This window comes from Chelonoidis abingdonii, chromosome 11, assembly GCF_003597395.2.
Source record: "Chelonoidis abingdonii isolate Lonesome George chromosome 11, CheloAbing_2.0, whole genome shotgun sequence".
Lineage (NCBI taxonomy): Eukaryota > Metazoa > Chordata > Testudines > Testudinidae > Chelonoidis > Chelonoidis abingdonii.
This window is the reverse complement of record NC_133779.1, coordinates 58,995,668-59,014,902: the sequence shown is the minus strand read 5'-3', so window position 1 is coordinate 59,014,902 and position 19,235 is coordinate 58,995,668. Positions and strand designations below refer to the sequence as shown.

At 59.6% G+C, this 19,235-nt stretch overlaps 1 protein-coding gene across 1 annotated transcript in view; it reads right to left on the bottom strand.

Annotated features, from left to right (window-relative positions):
* LOC116833677 (B-cell receptor CD22) overlaps positions 1-19,235 on the bottom strand; it is a 231,375-nt gene that overhangs the window by 153,415 nt on the left and 58,725 nt on the right. The gene's annotated exons all lie outside the window — the stretch shown is intronic.

The following is a 19,235-nucleotide window of genomic DNA, read 5'->3' as shown; positions in this document are numbered from 1 at the left end:
GGTGCAGGGTTAAATCGGTTAATGCTGCTAAAGTCGTTTAAACGCATATGTAGACTAGGCACAAAGAGCGGCTACACAAAAGTACCTTACAGCAGCAGTGTAGACATAGCCTTAAAGTAAGGGACAATGTTTGACAGAAGAGCAGGACTGAAGCTGAGACCCGCCTCCCCTGTGCCCCATCCCAGATTTTGCAAAACAATAGGCTAGGGATGCCCAGGCGTTGGAGCAGTTTGAATTTACACATGTGTATTTGAGATCAGAATACCTACAGCAGAGCGTACTCTGGATCGACCCTGGGACCTGAGATCAGAATGCCAGCCGGGCCCCCCCTGCAGTCAGAGGGTACTCGCGATCGACTTGAGGGGAGCTGAGATCAGACCCCAGCCCTGCCCCCATTGCAGTCAGAGCTGACGCCAGATTGACTCGCCAGGGAGCTGAGATCCAAGCGTGTTCTCCTGGGGCTCCCCAGCTGCCCCTTGCGACTAAGGCTAGTATGACCTCACTCTCAACCGAGACATCACATGAGGTCAGCAAGCCATTGCCGTCCTGCTCCAGCCTCGGCACACCCAGCAGCCATGTGCCCCCGACAGTGGGCCCTCAGCTGCCTCTTTGCCTTGATCTCGGCCATGCCATGGCGACCCAATCCCAAGGCCATCTCCTGCAGAGCCCTGCCTCCGGCACCCATGCACCGTTGCCTTGATCTCTAAACACACCCTGTACCCTGAGGTGCCCAGGTCCCCACCAGGGCCTGGTCTCTTGCAGTAGTGATCCCTCCCGGCCTGGGAGCGCCGGCCACACTTCATCCGCACCGGCACCCCTGGCGCTCATGCCATCGGCTCAAGCTTGTGGCGCTGGCGCTTGAAAACCCGCGCTCCGAAGGCGCCTGCCAGATTCTGGAGTCCCAGCGTGGAGGACTCTAGGCGTCGACACCTGCGCCGCGCGACACCATGTTGGGCCTACTAACGAAGGTGGGATTTCCCCAGGACGCCGGGCCCTCCACATCAACCATGCCTCGCCTGGGAAAGCCCCGCTGGCTAACACCACCGTGGAGCTGGCCGGTGAGACCGGGGGCAGCTGTTCACTGCCTGGGGCGCTGGAAGCCCTGCGACCGCTGCGGTGGCCGCGCAGAGAGGAAGCGGTGGGATTCGCGTATGTCTTCAGCTGCATCACGCCCCCAGGGGCCCCTGCCAATGTGGTTCTGGCGCGGGCGAGGGCGCGCCAACCGGGGCCGAGCTGCGGGGGAGAGCTGTGAGGCCATGTGACAGGCCTACACCCTCAGCCTGGGATAACGGGGCAAGGCCCCCCTCCTTGTCACTCACCCGCGACGAGCCCTGCCCTACGCCAGCGCCAAGGTGATGTGGCCCAAACGGCCCTCTATAGACAGGTTACAAGGAGCAGGCCACTGTGGAAGACGCCAGGGGCCCGTGCAGCCATGTATCCCACCCCCATCCCCGATCAACCCCTAGTGGGCCCATCTACCCTGGTATCAGGCCCCTCCCGTTACCCCAGATCAGATCCATGGTCCCCACCTCAGCTGGTATTCCCACCCACCCCCAGATCAACCCATGCGGAGGCCTATCTAGAGCAATATCCTCCCCATCTCTAAAATCTTCCCTAGCAAGGAGCTCAGTCTGTTGCAGAATCCAGCCTAATGTACAGGGATAAATCCAGGCTCCTTGAAAGGTGGAAACCGGATGGGCCGCCAGAGGGAACGGGGTAGATGGGAAGGAGTCAGCTTGTTGCACGTGAGTCTGGTTCCTGTGTGGATGTGGGAACGGAGCCAGGTAATAATAACCACCGCAGTGAACCTCCACCCTGTCGACTGAGCTGTGGGATCAGGAGACAGTGCCTGGAACAGAGAGGCCCAACCCCAGCAATTAGGGGGCGTCTGTGCGCACAGGAGGCACGTAAGGGGCACTGTCCTCTGGCGCCCGATGCCCCCGCTGGCCACTAGGGCGCTGTGCTGCAGGGACAGGGGGGGGGGGGTAGGGCACGTCCTCTGGCGCCCGATTGCCCCCGCAGCAACTAGGGGGCGCTGTGCACAGGGAGCAGCGTAGGGGCCTGTCCTCTGGCGCCCGATGCCCCCGCATGGCACCCTAGGGGGCGCTGTGCGCGGGCAGCACGTAGGGGCACTGTCCTCTGGCGCCCGATGCCCCAGCAATGGCACTAGGGGCGCTGTGCCGCAGGGAGCAGGTAGGGCACTGTCCTCTGGCGCCCGATGCCCCAGCATGGCACTAGAGGCGCTGTGCCGCAGGGGCAGGGTAGGGGCACTGTCCTCGTTGCGCCCCGATTGCCCAGATCAGGCACTAGGGGGGCGCTGTGCCGCAGGAGCAGGTGTAGGGGCCCATGTCCTCTGCGCCCATGCCCAGCATGCACTGGGGTGCTGTGCTGCAGGGGAGCAGGGTAGGCACTGTCCCTGCGGCCCGCATGCCCGCCATGGCACTAGGGGGCGCTGTGCTGCAAGGGAGTAAGAATAGGATGGCACTCTCCTCTGGCGCCTGATTGCCCCAGCAGGACTAGGGCGCTGTGCTGCGGGCAGCAGGCTAGGGGCACTGTCCTCTGGCGCCCAATGCCCCAGCTGCACTAGGGGCGCTGAGCTGCAGGAAGCAGGGTAGGGCACTGTCTCTCGGCGCCGATCCCACAGCACTTATGGGGGCGCTGTGCTGCAGGAGCAGGTGAGGGGCAACTGTCCTCTGGCGCCCGATGCCCAGCATTGGCACTAGGGGTGCTGGGCGCAGGGCAGTAGGGTAGGGGCACTGTCTCTGGCGCCCAATGCCCCAGCATGGCACTAGGGGGCGCTGATCGCATAGGGAGCAACGGTAGGGGGCACTGTTCCTCTGGCGCACCTGATGCCCCAGCATGGCACTGAGGTGGCGCTTGTGCCGCAGGAGCACGCGAGGGGCACTGTCCTCTGGCACCCGAGAGCGCTTAGCTTCAGGAGCAAGGCGACCTTAGGCGGATCCGCTATAGGGCCGGCGCTGCAGGCGGGTGGGGCACTGTCTGCCTGATTGCCCAGGCCCGGGCCGCGGGAGGGTAGGGGCAACTGTCCTCTTGGACGCTCGTATGCCCCAGCATGGCACTAGGGTCGGCGCTGGTGCTGCACGAGCAGGTAGGGCATGTCATCTGGCGGCCCTAGCCTCCAGCACTGCGCTTAGGAGGGCGCCTGTGCGCAGGAGGCAGCGGTAGGGGCACTCTCCTCTGGCGCCGTAGCCCAGTTATGGCACTGAGGGGGCGCTGTGCTGCAGGACGCAGGTCAGGTGGGCATTCCTCTGGCGCCCGAGTGCCCCAGCCATGGAACTAGGGGCGCTGTGCTGCAGGGAGCAGGGTAGGGGCACTCTCCTCTGGCGCCCGATGCCCCAGTATGGCACTAGGGGGCGCTGTGCTGCAGGGAGCAGGGTAGGGGCACTCTCCTCTGGCGCCTGATGCCCCAGCATGGCACTAGGGGGCGCTGTGCTGCAGGGAGCAGGGTGAGGCCCTCCCCAGGCGGTCAGTGCTGGCCCCGATGCCCAGGGGGGCTGTGTTGCAGGGGGAAGGGAGGGGCTCTCCCCTGGCAGTCAGGAGCAGAGTGCTCCGGGGGGTGCTGTGGGGGCGCTCTCCCCTCGTAACCAGTGCTGATGTCAATGCCATTCTTAGCAAAGTGTAACACCAAGTCCCTGCACGTGTATGGTCTTTTAAACCCTAGCACACTTTAATACAAGAGATGCTGGCTATGAACCCAGGCATCTTGGCTTCAAAATGAGTCTAGCTCCTGCTCAGGGGATACAAACTCCACTTCCGGAGGCTTCCGACCCGTAGCTTTCACCATCCACTAACTTCATCCCAGATCCTGACAGGAAAATCACACCTCGTTAATTCATTCCCCACGTGCTATTTTCTGGTAGCATCCAGTGGTGCCAGCCCTCATGATTTTACTGCGACTCATGATTTTCCTAAAGCCCTCGACCGCTGGAATCATGTTAGTGCTCCAGCCTCTGCTTTCACGAAAACACATGACTAGTCTTCATGGCTACACAGAAAACCTTGGAAATGTGACTCCTCCCACCTCCAACGTCAGAGGGCCAATTAAAACCAGCCTGACAGAGATCATTTCTTTAACCTTATGATTTTTGGAAGCTGCTCTCATGGGTTTTTTTAGCCAGCCTCAGACTTTTTTTTAAAGCCAATCTTACCATTTTTTAAACCAAACAAAGGGTTTTTTTTAAAGCCAATCTTATGATTTTTAAGGCAATCTCACAATTTTTCGACAGAACACCTCATTAAAAGTGAATGCCAGGTCGTCCTCTTGTGGCTGATGCATTGGAGAATAACCTACTACTGCTACCAGCTAACCATGCTTCTCCTGTAGCTCAAGCACTAGTGTCTAGGGTTCAAATCATGCACAAAATCCTGCCTGAGGCCTGTTTTGGTGGCATCCCTGCTCCAGCCCTGCCCAGCTGTGTGTGTTCATAACACATCAGTGCAGATGAGTTTAGCTACCAGCTGTAGACGTGTCACTGACAAATCTGATCCCACTCTAGCCCCAGCCTGTGCTTAAGGCTCTGGTAGATTTGGCATTTGCTGTTGTGAGGATGGTAATATCTTGTGGGCCAGACACATCTCAGGTAGTTTCACTGGGAGATGCTGACTCTGACATTTTTGCTGCCTAGTAATTCCATAGATAAGCACAGGGGGAGGGAGAGATTCCCGCCATCCTAGTCCCGGCCACCTGGACCAATTTAGCTCCCCCATCCCAACACCCCAGACACCCCCACCCCCAGGGTCTCTCTCTAGGGTAGATAGCCAGCCTTCGGCCTCTGGTGGTGAGAGCAAGGGGGCTGGTTAGTGCCTGTTGAAATGGACAGAGACTGGGTGAACTCATTCCAGCCGGCATCCCTTAGAGGGGTCCCATTCCCTACCCCTTGAGGCAGCCAGTTCCCTGCCCTGTGGCTGGATGGGAGCTGGTGCTCACCCCCAAAGGGTAATGCTTTACTCTCAGCCCCCTGGTTCTAACCTTTAGACTCCCCTCCCCTCCCAGAGCTGGGGAGAGAACCCAGGAGTCCTGTCCAGTGAGCATGTGCAAGACCCACACCCGACTCTGCTAACCTCTCTCTGTCTGCTCCCAGCCCTGTATACTGGCAGGAAGGCCCCACTGCCCTGACCTGGCTGGATCTTCATCAACGCAATGGCTCCATCAGCCTGGACAAGGCAACCGGCGGCGGGACCCTACTGCTTTCCTCCTGGAACGGCACCGATGCTGGCTATTACCAGTGCTACGTGGGCGGGCGGCTGGTGGGCCGGTTCCTGGTCACCCCGCCTAGGGTGCTGGCCCCTGCCCCAGAGCTGACCCGCGCCTACTCAGCCATCGAATCCCTGGTGGTGGGGCTGGCCATCTTCCTCCTCTTCCTCCTCTTCCTCAGCATCCTGCAATCCTGCCGCAGGAAGCCAGGAACCATCATGGCTTGAGGGCTGCAGCTGACATCATTGTGAGGGGCTTGGGAATAAACATATTGACCAGCAGCTTGGCTAGGTGTGCACTAGGGGACGCTGTGCGGCAGGGCGCGAGGTGGGGTGGGCGCTCTCGCCTGGCAGTCAGGGCAGGCTCCGATGCCTCAGAGTGATGCTAGGGGGCGCTGTGCTGGAGGATGGGGGTCTGCCCTAGCAGTCAGGGCTGGCCCCGATATCTTGGGCACTATGCTGCTGGGAGGGGATGGGGTGGGGTGGGGGGTTCTCCCCTGGTAGTCAGGGCTGTCCCCAATGCCCCAGAGTGATGCTAGGGGCTGCTGTGCTGCAGGATGGGGGCTCTGCCCTAGCAGTCAGGGCTGGCCCCAGTGTCCTAGGGGGAACTATGCTGCAGGGAGGGGGCAGGGTTGGTGGGCTCTCCCCTGGCAGTCAGGGCTGGCCCCAATGCCCTGATGTGACACTAGGGGATGCTGTGCTGCAGGATTTTGCAGCCCTGATTTTATTTGCATGCTAAGCCTAGGTGCCTACCCCAGTCAGCAGAGGTTGCTAAAAAGCCAGTGTTCAGATACAGATGCCCCAGCCACCTTTAAAGTGCCATCACGAGGTAGGATCCCTACATGGCCAGTAGGGGTCACTGTTCCCAGAGACTTAGCAGCCTCGCCTTGCTCCATGGGCACAGCAGGATGGTGTGGGATTGTCTGCAGTCAGCTCCCTGCTTCTGTTCCGCTCCGTTGGGCAGTTATCAGCTGTGTAACCCACTCTGCGCTGCATCAGAGCAATGGGCCCATCTAACCCACTATCCCTCCTCGCCACGCTGCCCCAGGGCAAGAGGTCTGTTTAGCCCAGGCCTTGGTTAAGGAGCAGAACTAGGGATAGAACCCAGGAGTCCTGGTTCCCAGCTGCCTTCCCCCTGGCTCTATCCACTAAACCCCACTCATCTGGGGCTACAGTCTAGGAGTCCTGACTTACCACCTTTCTGGCTCCTGCCACTAGACCCCACTCCCCTCCCAGAGCTTTGGACGGAACCCAAGAGTCCTGGTTTCCAGCCCCCCACCCCTTATCTGACTCACCAGATTCCCCATCCAGAGCTGGGAATAGAACCCAGAAGTCCCAGCCCCACGTCCTCTAACCACTAGACAGCACTCTCCTTGCAGAGTTGGGAGTAGAACCCAGGAGTCTTGATTCCTCCCCTCCCCCCGCCCTCTCCCATGTCCTGTTGCCTTGTGTTTACAAGGGGAAGAGGGGAACGACTGCAGGTATCCAGATGGGTCTGGTCAGCACACTCTGGGGTGAGTTAATTACCCGCCCCACTGCCCAGAACAATTAGCCAATTCTCTGCTCCCAACTGCAAGGGGTTGGTGGCCGGTGATCCTGTTCCTTGCTGCCTTTGTCTGCACTATGAATCAGTCACACTGCTCCGCAAGATCGCCGTGACTCATGGGCGCTCACAAGCACGGCCTTTGTGTGCCCGTCCAGCGGGACGGGACGTTCCGTGACTGCCACCAGCTTTCTCGCCCCGCACCGGGGCCAGCCAATTGAGGGGTCTTCAGATAAGGCCACTTCTCTGACTGCCTGAAACCAGCCCTACGCAGGCCCCAGGAACGTGCGTGCGTGAATCAAGATTGGCGCTTTGCACGGGGCACCCGCAGGGCCTGGCACCTCAAACGCTTGAGAGACGCGTGTCAAGATGCAGCGGGGACAGACTCTCCTGCTTTAGCCACCCGACCTCTGAGGTCAAACAAACCATAAAAGAAAGTTTCTGGGCCGCTGGCATGATGGCTGCCACACAAGAAATGGCTGAAGTTCATCTCAAAATCCTTGGCTTCACGCTGGCCCAGGCGTGGAGGCGGTCGGCTCTGAGGCTCAGGGGAATGTAAAGCGGATCTTAGGAGAGGGGACTGGCTGAAAGAGATTGGCTGGCTTAGCCCACCAAGTATTTCAAGGGTGAACAGCAGCAAGGGGGAAGAGCTATTGACTTGACATCTAGAAATCAAATTGACCCAGCGCGAGTTAGTTAGGTCAAGCCCCAGTGTAGATGCAGCTAGGTCAGCGGTGGATTTCTTCCGTCCATCTAGCTACTGCCGCTCCGAGAGGTAGGTTAATGACAGAGACTAGTACGCACACTACCCCGCTGGCTGCCACTTAGCGCTTGCCCTGGGCTCTGGTGCACGCAGGCGGATTTAAACCGCAGGCAAGCAGAGGGTTACTCCAGGTGCTGGCATATGCTGTGCTAGGGCACACTGGGTCGGGCACGTGTTGCATTGGTGCAGGCAGGCTGAGTGCACCTCGCTGCCTGCTTCATCTGGCATCAGGCGATTCATGCCTCAGTTTCCACTTCAGCTCCGGGGCCAGCCGCAGATGTGGATCAGCAAACTGCAACGTGATGAGACCAGTCCCCTTCCGGACTCTCTTTGTTTGTTCTGTGTTTGTACAGCGCCTAGCGCAGCCATCCCCGGGCCATGAATGGAGGGCCTAGGCACTACCATAATACACCTAATAAATTGCACTATTAATGTACAGCAGGGAGTTTTCGTTCCCGACTGGAGTGCCTACATGCTACTGTAATGCACCTAATAAATAGTACGAATAATGTACACCACCTAGCGCAATGGAGCCACAGGCCATGCCTAAGGCTGTTTACTGCTCCTGCAATGCACCTCATAAATGATAACGTACAGCTTGATAATCTCGCAAGCTGCTATTTTCTTACTTTGCCTGTCGATCAGTTTGGATTTTTGTCGATGGAAATAATTTTTCCATCGGTTTGCGTGTAGAGTCGCCAACCCTCTAGGATTGCCCTGGAGCCTCCAGGAATGAAAGATTAACCTTTAATGAAAGATTATGTCACGTGATGAAACTCCAGGAATACATCCAACCAAAACTGGCAACCCCACTATGTGTGTCTGGTGAAATCAACATTTACTGATAAAAAGCTAATCCTTCCAAGCCTATATATATAGTGTAGCAATGGGGTGGGTAAAATGGGCCAAGGATGCTGTTCCTTCATAGAAATCTTCCTTCCAAAAGATGCTTGTCCTTGGCCAGCCGGGCACCTGGTTCAAACACCCTGCATAGGGGATCTCTGTTTTAGAGCTGTAAACACTGCCCCACTGGGTATAACTGAATGCAATGATTCCTTGTACACTTCTTATGCCACGGCAGGTCTGCCTGAATCTTTCAGGTCCCTTTTCCAGGGTGTTGCTCTATTTACACAAACAACATTGGCAAAGTAGCACAGAAGATGCAGGCTCCAGGGGCAGTTCACTCAGCTCCACTGCTAGCACAATCAATCAGTCAATCAATCAGTCACCTACGTACCTTCCTGCATCCCCCCGCTCAGCTCAAGGCTTCATAGAAAACACCCTGATGCACCTCAGCTGGGTCTAACTAATCGCACATCAAGTGGCTGGCCCCAGAATCTGTGGCTCCTAAAGGATCAGTGTCCCCACCCACATTTTGTGATGTTTTGCCCGTCTTTATGGAGCCCACGAGTGGCGTTGTGGGCCCAGCTGCACCTGCAGCGTCTGAGTCCATCCGGCAGAACGGAAGGGTTGGCCTTTGAGCAGCGATGATCCGCGCAGGGGGCTGGCTGGGTGCAGATTGTTCGCTGGCCTTTTGTCGTTGGTCCCTGGGTTGAATCCAGCCCCTGCTCAGAACGCCCCACGTAACGCAATGCTTGAGGCCTCAGCCCCAGATCCCAGCAGGACTTATCTCCCCTGGGGAAAGGGCTGATGGTTGTGGACACAGAGCTCCCCATTCTCAGTCTAGGGAGCCAGTACCCCCTAGATGGAAAGGCCCCAGGCCCCATTTCCTGCCCCTCTGAGCCAGCCTGTCCCTTGCCATGGGGCTGAAACAGAGCCAAAGCTCCTTAGAGGGGACCCGTGCCCCATTCCCTGCAAGCCATGTCCTGTCGCTGGATGGGAACTGAGGCACATTTGTGTGGGGGGGCTGTGTGTGGGTGGCAGCTGTATTTTAGTGTGTGTGTGTCTATTGGGCTCTGGAGGGTGTAGAGGGGCTCTATGTGTGTGGAGGAGGGAGCTCCTCCTGCCTGTCTTCTCCCCCCCGCCGAGATTCTGGTCCCAGCCCCCTTGCCTCCTAGATCCTACCCCAACCCCCTTTTCCTTCCTCTCCACGTCCCTGCGGCTCCTCCCATCAGTACATGAGCCCTGCCCCACATCTGGCCCCTACAAAGGGAGCCATTGTGCTGGGTGCCTGCTCTGTCACTTCCTCGTTGTGCCCATCTGGCTCTGGTGAGCCGGCCATCGAGGCTGACAGACGCTGGTACCCACCCCAGGGACACAAACCCTTCCCAGATCTCGGCTGGGCCCCGGAGATCGGACACTTGGAGACATCCTGTGGATTCTGGGTAGGTGTCCCCATGCGATGAGGGGGCATCGGGGCAGCATTAGGAGCTGGTGACAGGAGAACCAGGGCGGGTGGCCACGCTTATGCGTCTGGGCATGGATGGACCCCAGCTGGCAAGGATGGGAAATAATTTGGCACAGTTAGGGTAGGGGCTAATGCTTCCCTTTTATGAGGCTGGTGGACAGTTGCTCCTGGGTTCTATCCCCAGTGCTGGGAGGGGAATGGGGTCTAGTGGTTAGGGAGGGAGGGTAGGTGGGTGGGTGGATTGGGAGCCAGGAGTCTTGGGTTCTGTTAGCTTCAGTTTCCCTTTCAGTGTAGCAGCAGTGACTTCCCAGCCAGGGACTCGGAGTTTCAGCCCAGCCGCCTTTAACCAAGAGAAGATGCCCAGATGCGAGGTTCTGGGCCCATGTTACCCCAAAGTCCTGGCTTCTCTCCCGAGCAAATCAGTGTCATGGATCTTAGGCAACAGGCTCAGTAGCAGAGAGGAAGGATGGGCCAGTGGTCAAGGCTCCAGCCCAGTACTTCAGTGACCCCTTGTTCAATTCCTAGTGCTGCCCCCAGACTCCCTACTGGAGTTAGGCACCTGGTTGCTCTGTGCCTCAAATTCCCAGCTCCCATGGCCCAAAAGTGGCTGCGTCTCAGTGCCAGGCAAGCCATCCCTGTGCAGTGTTATGTGTGGCTGTTCCCCAGCTGCCCCAACCCAGAGGTGTCTGCATCTCAGAGCTAGGCAAAGGATCGCTTTGTGTCTAACAGCTCAGTTGGGTGCTTACTCTGCCTCAGTTAAGGTTGCACCAGAATCTGAATTTTAAACGCTGTGCATTAGCTCTGGGGCTGCAAAGACTTGCGAGTTTGAGGGCTGCGGAGTTTGGTTTGTTATTGTGGGGTCTCTCCTGAGCGCTGGGGCTGTGCAGCCTGGTTTGTCATTGTAGAGTCTCCGTGTGCTAGGTTGGTGCAGTTCGGTTTGTCGTTGCAGGGTCTCCGTGCGCTAGGTTGGTGCAGTTCGGTTTGTCGTTGCAGGGTCTCCGTGCGCTAGGTTGGTGCAGTTCGGTTTGTCGTTGTAGGGTCTCCGTGCGCTAGGTTGGTGCAGTTCGGTTTGTCGTTGTAGGGTTTCTGCTTACGATTCCCCTTAACACGTCACAAAGAATCAAAACAGGACGCCAGGCTGGGTACCCCTGTCGTACCCCCACACCTGGCAGGTGACACAGATAGATCTCATCCAGCAGAGGGCAGTGCTCTCACCCCCCCTTGCTGGTGCCCCTCACTTCCAAGCTGCAGCCTCTGCTAGCCCAGCCCTGGGCTCCCTACGCCAGCTCTGCCAGTGCCCCTCACTCCGGACCCACAGCCCCCTGCTAACCTAGCCCCTGGGCTCCCCCCAAGCCCTCCGGTGCCCCTCACTCTGACCCGCAGCCCCCTCCCCCTGCCATGTGACATCAGCAGATTGCACAGCCCAGCTCTCAGCCCAGCCCCAGACAAACAGCTTTGTTATTGGAGGGGCACGGCATGGCGCTGCCAGGCTGTGCCATTCGGGGGCTGCCACCACCTGCTAGGAAGAGCCACACGGAGCCTGGTGCTCGAGAACCAGCCATTGAGGGGCAAAAGGAATGGGGCCCCAGAGAGAAACGTGATCTGCGTGTTGCTCCCACCACTGGACGCTGCTCCTCTCCCAGAGCTGAGGATAGAACCCAGGAGCTCTGGCTCCCAGTGCCCCCCCCCTGCTCTAACCACTAGACCCTGCTCCCCTCCCAGAGCTGGGGATAGAACCCAGGAGCCCTGCCGCCCAGCACCCTGTGCGCCAACCACTAGACCCTACTCACCTCCCAGAGCTGGGGATAGAACCCAGGAGCCCTGCCTCCCAATGCCCCCCCTGCTCTAACCACTAGATGCTGCTCCCCTCCCAGAGCTGGGGATAGAACCCAGGAGCCCTGGCTCCCAGCACGCCAACCATTAGACCCTGCTCCCCTCCCAGAGCTGGGGATAGAACCCAGGAGCCCTGCCTCCCAGCACCCTGTGCGCCAACCACTAGACCCTATTCACCTCCCAGAGCTGGGGATAGAACCCAGGAGTCCTAACTCCCAGTGCCCCCTGCTCTAACCACTAGACCCCACTCCTCTCCCAGAGCCATCATTCCCAGTGCTCCTGTTGTGATTTTCCAAAGATACCTGCCATGTACTCTGTGCATATATCTACCAGGGGGAGCCAGGACTCCTGGGTCCAGTCCCAGGCTCTGGGAGGGGAGTGGGGGGCTAGAGAGACAGATGCAGCTGTGGAGGGGTAGGCAGAGGAATGATTCACATGTATCATTGTCTCCCTTGGGTGCAGGGGTGTCTCCTCACATTTACTCACTGTCCTGGCTGTATCGGCCCCTGCCAGCAGGAGGCACAGTGAAGGCCTTGAGATCCTTTCCCCAGGCCGCGAGCTGGCAGCCCTGAAGCTGTGGGGTGGGAGCACAGCCGCTGTTGGGAGGGTAGTCAGTCACCCCCCACCGGTGCAGAGCAGCTGGGAGAACACGTGAGGGGCTGGGGAGCCCCATAGACAGACACACGCTGGAGGCAGGGATCTGAGACACACACACACAGCACAGACCAGCTGTTGATTGAAAGCCGCATTCCAGTGCCCACGATGGTTCCCCGAGATTCACCCCTGGCCTTGATGCAGCACCACGGGCTGGGGGTGAAGTTGCCCCGTGTGCTTGTGCGACCGAGCTGGCTTTGAACCAGGAATCTGCCTGTGCAACACACGGACACCTACTAAGGAAACAGCAGCCAGGCTGTGATCCGCTAGAGATGGTGCTAAAGGGAGTCGCTCCATTAGCTGGCAGCAGCAGTAGGCTTTTGTCCTCAGTGTGGGCCAGGCCACTGGAGGGGGCTTGGACTTGAACTTAGCTGACATGGTGCATTTAAACAGCTCTGCCCTGTCTTGTGTCACTAACCACCACCCCCCTCAGTCCATCAGCAGCTCCCTTGGCCCTGGGGGAGGTCAGCAGTTCAACAGATCAGCCGATTCCTGTTGGTGTCACCGTCCGGGTAATAGCCCAGCTGCCACAGATACCAGGGTCATCCATCCATCTACACACCCTCCCTCCATCCCCTCTTTTGCTTCCCCATCCATCCATCCATCGACATGCCCTCCCTCCATCCCTCTCTCCCCCCTTCATCCATTCACCCATCCAATCTTCCATCCATCCCCTCCTTTGCTTCCCCATCCATCCATCCATCCATACACACGCCCTCCCTCCCTCCGTATAACTGCCCTCCCCATCCATCACAACCCTCCCTCCCTCCCCTCTCCATCCATCCATCCATCCCACCTCTTCCATCCTCCTTTGCTTTCTCCATCCATATAACATGCCCTTCCCTCCATCCATACCTCCCTCCCTCGCCCTCCTTGTGTTTTCCCATCCATCCATCCCTTCTATCTCTATCTCTCTAATCTCCTCCCACTGGGACATGGAGTGGGATTACTCCCCCCCACCTGATATTCCCCTGACCCTACGGGCTGTCGGGTTTGCTGTGGAAGTTGGCCCAGGGATGGGTCAATCAGGCTGGCTCTGAGCCAGAGCTGGGAACTGGCCCTGGCAATCCCCGTCACACTGACACAGGCAGACAGAGTTGTTCCTTAGCTGAAGTCAGCTGTGCCGGCTGTCATCTGCTCTGTGGAGCAAAGCGTCATCATCCTTATAATTATTAGGGGCTGCATCCTGCGGGCCCTGGCTCCCCGCGACGCCGGTTCAGTCAGACAGAGCCCGGGGGTGTAAATGGAGCAGAATTTGCCTCGATGACTCAGAGATCAGTAGCAATTTTTGCACAGAGCCTTGAAAATTCAATCCGCCCACGTGGGAGATGCAGCAGCCTCTGGAGCAGGGCAGCTGGGGAACAGCCATGGGGATGGCTTGCCCAGTGCTGAGATGCAGAACAGCTGGGGAATGGCCGCACATTAAGCTGCACAGGGCAGGCCTCCCCCAGTGCTGGGATGCAGCCACCTCTGGGGTGGGGCAGCTGAAAATGGCTACACATAACGCTACACAGGGCAGGCCTCCCCCAGTGCTGGGATGCAGCCACCTCTGAGGTGGGGCAGCTGGGGAACAGCTGCACAGTGACACCACATGGAGATCTCAGTGCCAGGCAAGCTGAGGCCGTGCAGTGTTGCTGTATGGCTGTTTCCCAGATTTACCCCTCCCCAGAAGTGGCTGCATACCAGCACCGGGCAAACCCTCCCTCTCCCTACATTTCAAAGTGTTTGTGCTTTTTGCGAAGAGAAATGCTGTGAATTAGAGCCCAGGACTGGCGCGGGTCCCATCAGCTGGAGAGATTCTGGGTGTGCCCAGCGTGTGCCCAGCGTGGGGGCATTACACAGGCTCCTTTGTGCCCAGCTGTGCCTCCTCTGGGCAGGGAGGGGGGGATCTGGGGAAGCGTAGAAGGGGAAATGTGTTGGCAGCACACGACAGGCATGCCAGGAATTCCTGCCCCTGGAATGAATCCATGGGGTGAGGGCGTCACGTGACTGGCCAGGGAAATCCAGGTCTTCAGTTCAAACTGCCATGGACTTGTATCTGCCAGGGATAGAACTCAGGAGTCCTGGCTCCCTGCCCCTCTGCTCTAACCACTAGACCCCACTCATGGCAGGGATAGAACCCAGGAGCCCTGTCTCCCAGCGCCACCCTCCCCGTTCACGCACGAGACCCTTCTCCTCCCAGAGCTGGGAGAGAACCCAGGAGTCCTGCAGTCTCCGATCTCCTCTCCGGGGAAGACGCATCAATAAACTCAGAGCAGAACTATCCTTCCTCCGGCCCAGTAGGACCAGACCCGCTGGGGCCCTGTGGGGCCACCTCCCCAAGTCCCACAGCCCCAGGAGGTAGAGAGCTGTGCCGGGAGTAGCAGCCAGCACATGAAGTCGGCTTCCCCTCCCCCCCGGTGGCAGGTCCCCCCCACGCACACGCTGAGCCGGAGGAATTTATGTGTGGGCTCCGCTCGCTTGCAGCAACGCAGAGCTACGGGCACCCCGGCTCGCCGGCTGCGGGAGGGGACGCCAGTGCCAGCGGCTGGCCCAGGATGGGACGCTGCCCCTCTGAGAGCCAGAGGTGGGATCCGTGAGTGGGAGGCTGGCGCCACACCGTGGGAGCTCTTTGCACTGGTATCACCTGCTGCCCCCCAGCTCAGTCACCAGCTAGCCTGGGGTTCCCCTCTTCTCTGCCACCCCGGATCAATCCCTGGGCCTGCTAGCCCGGTGTCCTCCTTCCCCACTGCCGGGGATCAGATCTGGGGTCCCCCTAACCTGGTATCTCCCCCCCATCCTGGATTAATCCCTGGGCCTGATAGCCCGGTGTCCCCCTTCCCCACTGCTGGGGATCAGATCTGGGGTTCCCCTAACCTGGTATCCCCCTCTTCCTGCTGACCCAGATGGGAGCTTCTCTCTGGAAGGGCCGGTCCCAGCTGTGCAGAGGGGGGTGTTGTTCCGGCTGCTGTCTCGGGACCAGGGATTCTGATCCATCTGTGGCTTTGACCCCGCTGGTCCCTTTGGTTACAGGTGCTGGGATTTTGCCACCTTCATGCTGGAGTCACCGAGGGGTTAGAAAGCCAGGAAGACACCGAAAGGTATGAGATTGTGGAGCGTCGCCATGTGCCTGAGTGGGCTCGGGTGGGTTAGGGTTCTGTCCCTGGCTTTGGGAGGGGAGTGGGGTCTAGTGGTTAGAGCAGGAGGAGGTGAGCCAGGATGCCTGGGTTCTGTCCCTGGCTCTGGGAGGGGAGTGGGGCCTAGTGGTTAGAGCGTGGTGGGGGGAGCCAAGACTCCTGGGTTCCATCCCCAGCTCTGGGAGGGGAGTGGGATCTAGTGGTGAGAACAAAGGGGCTGGGAGTCCAGATTCTGGATGGTTAATGAGCCTTGTTGCTCTGGTCACATTTTCCCTTTGGAGGCACAAAGGCCTTTGTCCCTCAGACGGGGAGAAGTCGCCTGTTTATCTCCCTGGGACCCGTGGGGGCAAGCGGGATGGGGTTGTGCTTGTCACTACTGATCAAAACAGATTAGAACCAGGAGTCCTGGTGCCCAGCCCCCCCTGCTCTAACCACTAGACCCCACTTCCCTCCTGGAGCTGGAACCAAGGTGTCCTGACCCCCAACTCATTCCACATGGTCTCCTGATAAGCTTTCTCAGTGTGCGTAACCCCAGCTGATGGTAGCTGTGCCCATGGCCGGGAGGCCGAGCCCCGCGTCTCCTGGCTACCCCAGGGCCTAGCCCTGCTGCCCCTGGCTTTTCTCCCCGGCTGAGCATGGGCGGTGGGGGTGTGTGTGTCACGGCTTGGATGGCAGACCCCAGCCCCGCAGCGGATGGGATTGGTGGGAGGGGCATTGGGTGGGCACAGAGCCAGGCGAGGGCTTGTGGGGAGCTGGAGTTGGGGTTGGTCTGGGGCTTGGGGGCCAGAGGCTGAGGACCGGAGGGGTTCAGGGAATTTAGGGGGGCAGATGGAGAGCCAATGGATTGGGGGGGCAGAAGGCAGGGTTTGGAGATGGGGCCACAGGGGACATGAGGGGTTGAGGCGATTCAGGGGGAGAAAGGGGTGGGGCTAGCTGCTTCAGGAGAAATGGGGGTCAGGATTTTTTGGGGGGTGGGCAGCTGGAGGTGCTGGGGGGCAGATCAGGAGAGCTGTTCTGGGGAGGGGACCCGGGGGGAGGATCAGGAATGAGCAGGGTGGGGCGGAGTCATGGGGGAGGGATCAGCTGGGCCGAGGCCCCCCCCATAGGGTTATGGGGCTGTCCTGCATCGGGATGGGGCTGGCTCCTCGGCCCGTGGGGCTCACGCCAAGGCTGGGCCCTGGCAACCAGCCTGTGCCAGGGGGTTGGGGAGCGGCGGAGGCATGGAAACGGGGCCTGATGCGGGCAAGGGGCTGGAGCCGTGTCGCCCGGCAGCCATCTTGCCTCTGGCCTGCAAAGGCCTCGGCAGAGTGGGCCCCATAGGCCTCTCATTAAGTTTGCCAACTTTCTAACCACACAAACCCAAACACCCCTGCCCCGCCCCTTCTCTGAGGCCCCGCCCCTGCCCTGCCCCTTCTCTGAGGCCCCGCCCCTGCCCTGCCCCTTCGAAGAGGCCCCATCTCCCACTCACTCCATCCCCCCTCCCGCCCCATCGCTCGCTCTCCCTCACCCTCACTCACGATCACTAGGCTGGGGCAGGGGTTTGGGATGCGGGAGGGGGTGAGGGCTCCAGCTTGGGGTGCAGGCTCTGGGGTGGGGTCAGAAATGAGGCATTCAGGGTGCAGGAGGGGTTCCAGGTTGGGGCAGGGAGTTGAGGTGCAGGGGGGTGGGTGAGGGCTCTGGCTGGGGGTGTGGGCTCTGGGGTGGGGCTGAGAATGAGGAGTTTGGGGTGCAGGAGGGGGCTAGGATAGGAGGTTGGTGGTAGGGGCCAGCTCCGGGAGGGAGTTTGGGTATGGGCTAGGGCAGGTGGGGTGTCAGAAGAGGTTCAGGGTTCTGTGTCTTGGTGGCACTTCCCACAGCNGAGGACTCTAGGGTGGGATTGGGGATGAGGGGTTTGGGGTGCAGGGGGGGGCTCCGGGATGGGGCAGGGGGTTGGAGTGAGGAAGGAGGTACAGAGTGCAGGCTCCGCGAGGGGGCTCAGGGCCGGGGCAGCGAGGGGTATCGGTGTGCGGGCGGCACTTTCCTCAGGCAGCGCCCAGTCGGCGGCGCAGTGGGGCTAAGGCAGGCTCCCTGCTGCCCTGGCTCTGTGCCACAGTTCCTGGCCAATGGGAGCTGCAGAGCCGTGGCTGGGGCCAGGGGCAGCACACGGAACCTCCCTGATCGCCCCTGCAACTCGGGGCTGTAGGGACGTGCCAGACGCTTCCAGGAGCGGCGCGGGGCCAGGGCTGGCAAGGAGCCTGCCTTAGCCCTGCTGCGCCGCCGGCCGGACTTTTAACAGCCCAGTCAGCCGTGCTGACCAGAGCCACCAGGGTCCCTTTTCGACCAGGCGTTCTGGTCAAAAACTGGATGCCTGGCAACCCTACTCATAGTCCAAGCCTGAGTGGGGTTGGTCTCTCCCCACAGTCCTCTCATCCCCTTCTCCCCATGCCGTGGGGCTACTCAAGGCCTAGGCCTGAGTAGGGTTGGCCCCACAGACCTCTCTACCCCCTCCCCCAGGTCTTCGTTGCTACTCAGAGTCTAGGGTTGGGTAGGGCTGGCCCCATAGACCCCTTTTATCCTTCCGCCCATGACATGGGGCCACTCAAGGTTTAGGCTTATGGAGCTCTGGGTAGAGTCGGCCCTAGCCACCCCCTCCAGGGCCTGTGTCATGGTGACCATTCAAGGTCTGGGCCCTCAAGGCCGCTATGTCTCTCAGGGGTGCTCCATCGCTAGCTCCCCATGGTGCCCCCCAGCTCTGCTGGCCCATCGGAGCCCGGGGCAGCTGCCACAACTTCGGAGTCAGAACCGGCCAGCCTGGGAGTTGTGCTGGCTAATAGGGGCGCGTCTGTGTCCCCAGGGGGACTGTCTTTGAAGTTAAGGCGGGATGGCTCAGAACCAGGACTCCTGGGTTCTCTGCACAGCTCTGAGAGGGGGGAAGTGGGGGATAGGGCGGGAGGGGCTGGGAGCCAGGACTCCTGGGTTCTCCCCCAAGCTCTGAGAGGGGAGTGGGGGCTAGGACGGAAGGGGCTGGGAGCCAGGTCTCCTGGGTTCTCTCCCTGGCTCTGCTACTAGTTTACTGTGTGTGAATGTGGCTGCTTTTCTGCGAGGCCCCACTGCCATCGTGCACCCATTGTGAGAACAGCAGCGACTGCTCTGTTCCCGTGTTTCCTTGGGTTGGGTTGAGGCTGCATTTCTCCATCCCTGGGCCAGGGATCTCCCTGCCCTGTTAGAGTTACAGCTGAGAGCCTGTGGGGCAACACCTACCTGGGCCTGGGGTTAAATCTCCTGAGTGTCAGGGAGAGATCCCAGGAGTCCCGGCTCCCAAGCCCCTCCCCCTCGCTCTAACCACTAGACCCCACTACCCTCCCAGTGCCAGAACTCAGGAGTCCTGGCTCCCAAGCCCACCCGCCTGCCCCATTCTAACCACTAGACCCCACTTCCTTTCCCTTGTTGGGAAGAGATTCCCCAACCTCAGAGGCTCCCGCCACACCTCTGCATTGGGAGCACTGTTCCCTGAGATCCACCCTGAAAGTTTCTCTCCAATTAATTTCATCCTTACTTCTGTAGGGGAAGGGTCTGATTGCAGAGGGTGCGGTGTGAGAGGGGAAGCCAGGACTCCTGGTTCTATCCCCAACATGGCCCTTAGGGGTCTTCACAGGGGTTGCTGGTTGCAATGAATGACCTCTAGTTTTGGTGCCCATTTGCACTGGTCCAGGGCTGCCCAGAGGGGGGGACAAGTGGGGCAATTTGCCCCAGGCCCTGGGCCTCACAGGGACCTCCACGAGAATATAGTATTCTATAATATTGCAACTTTTTTTATGGAAGGGG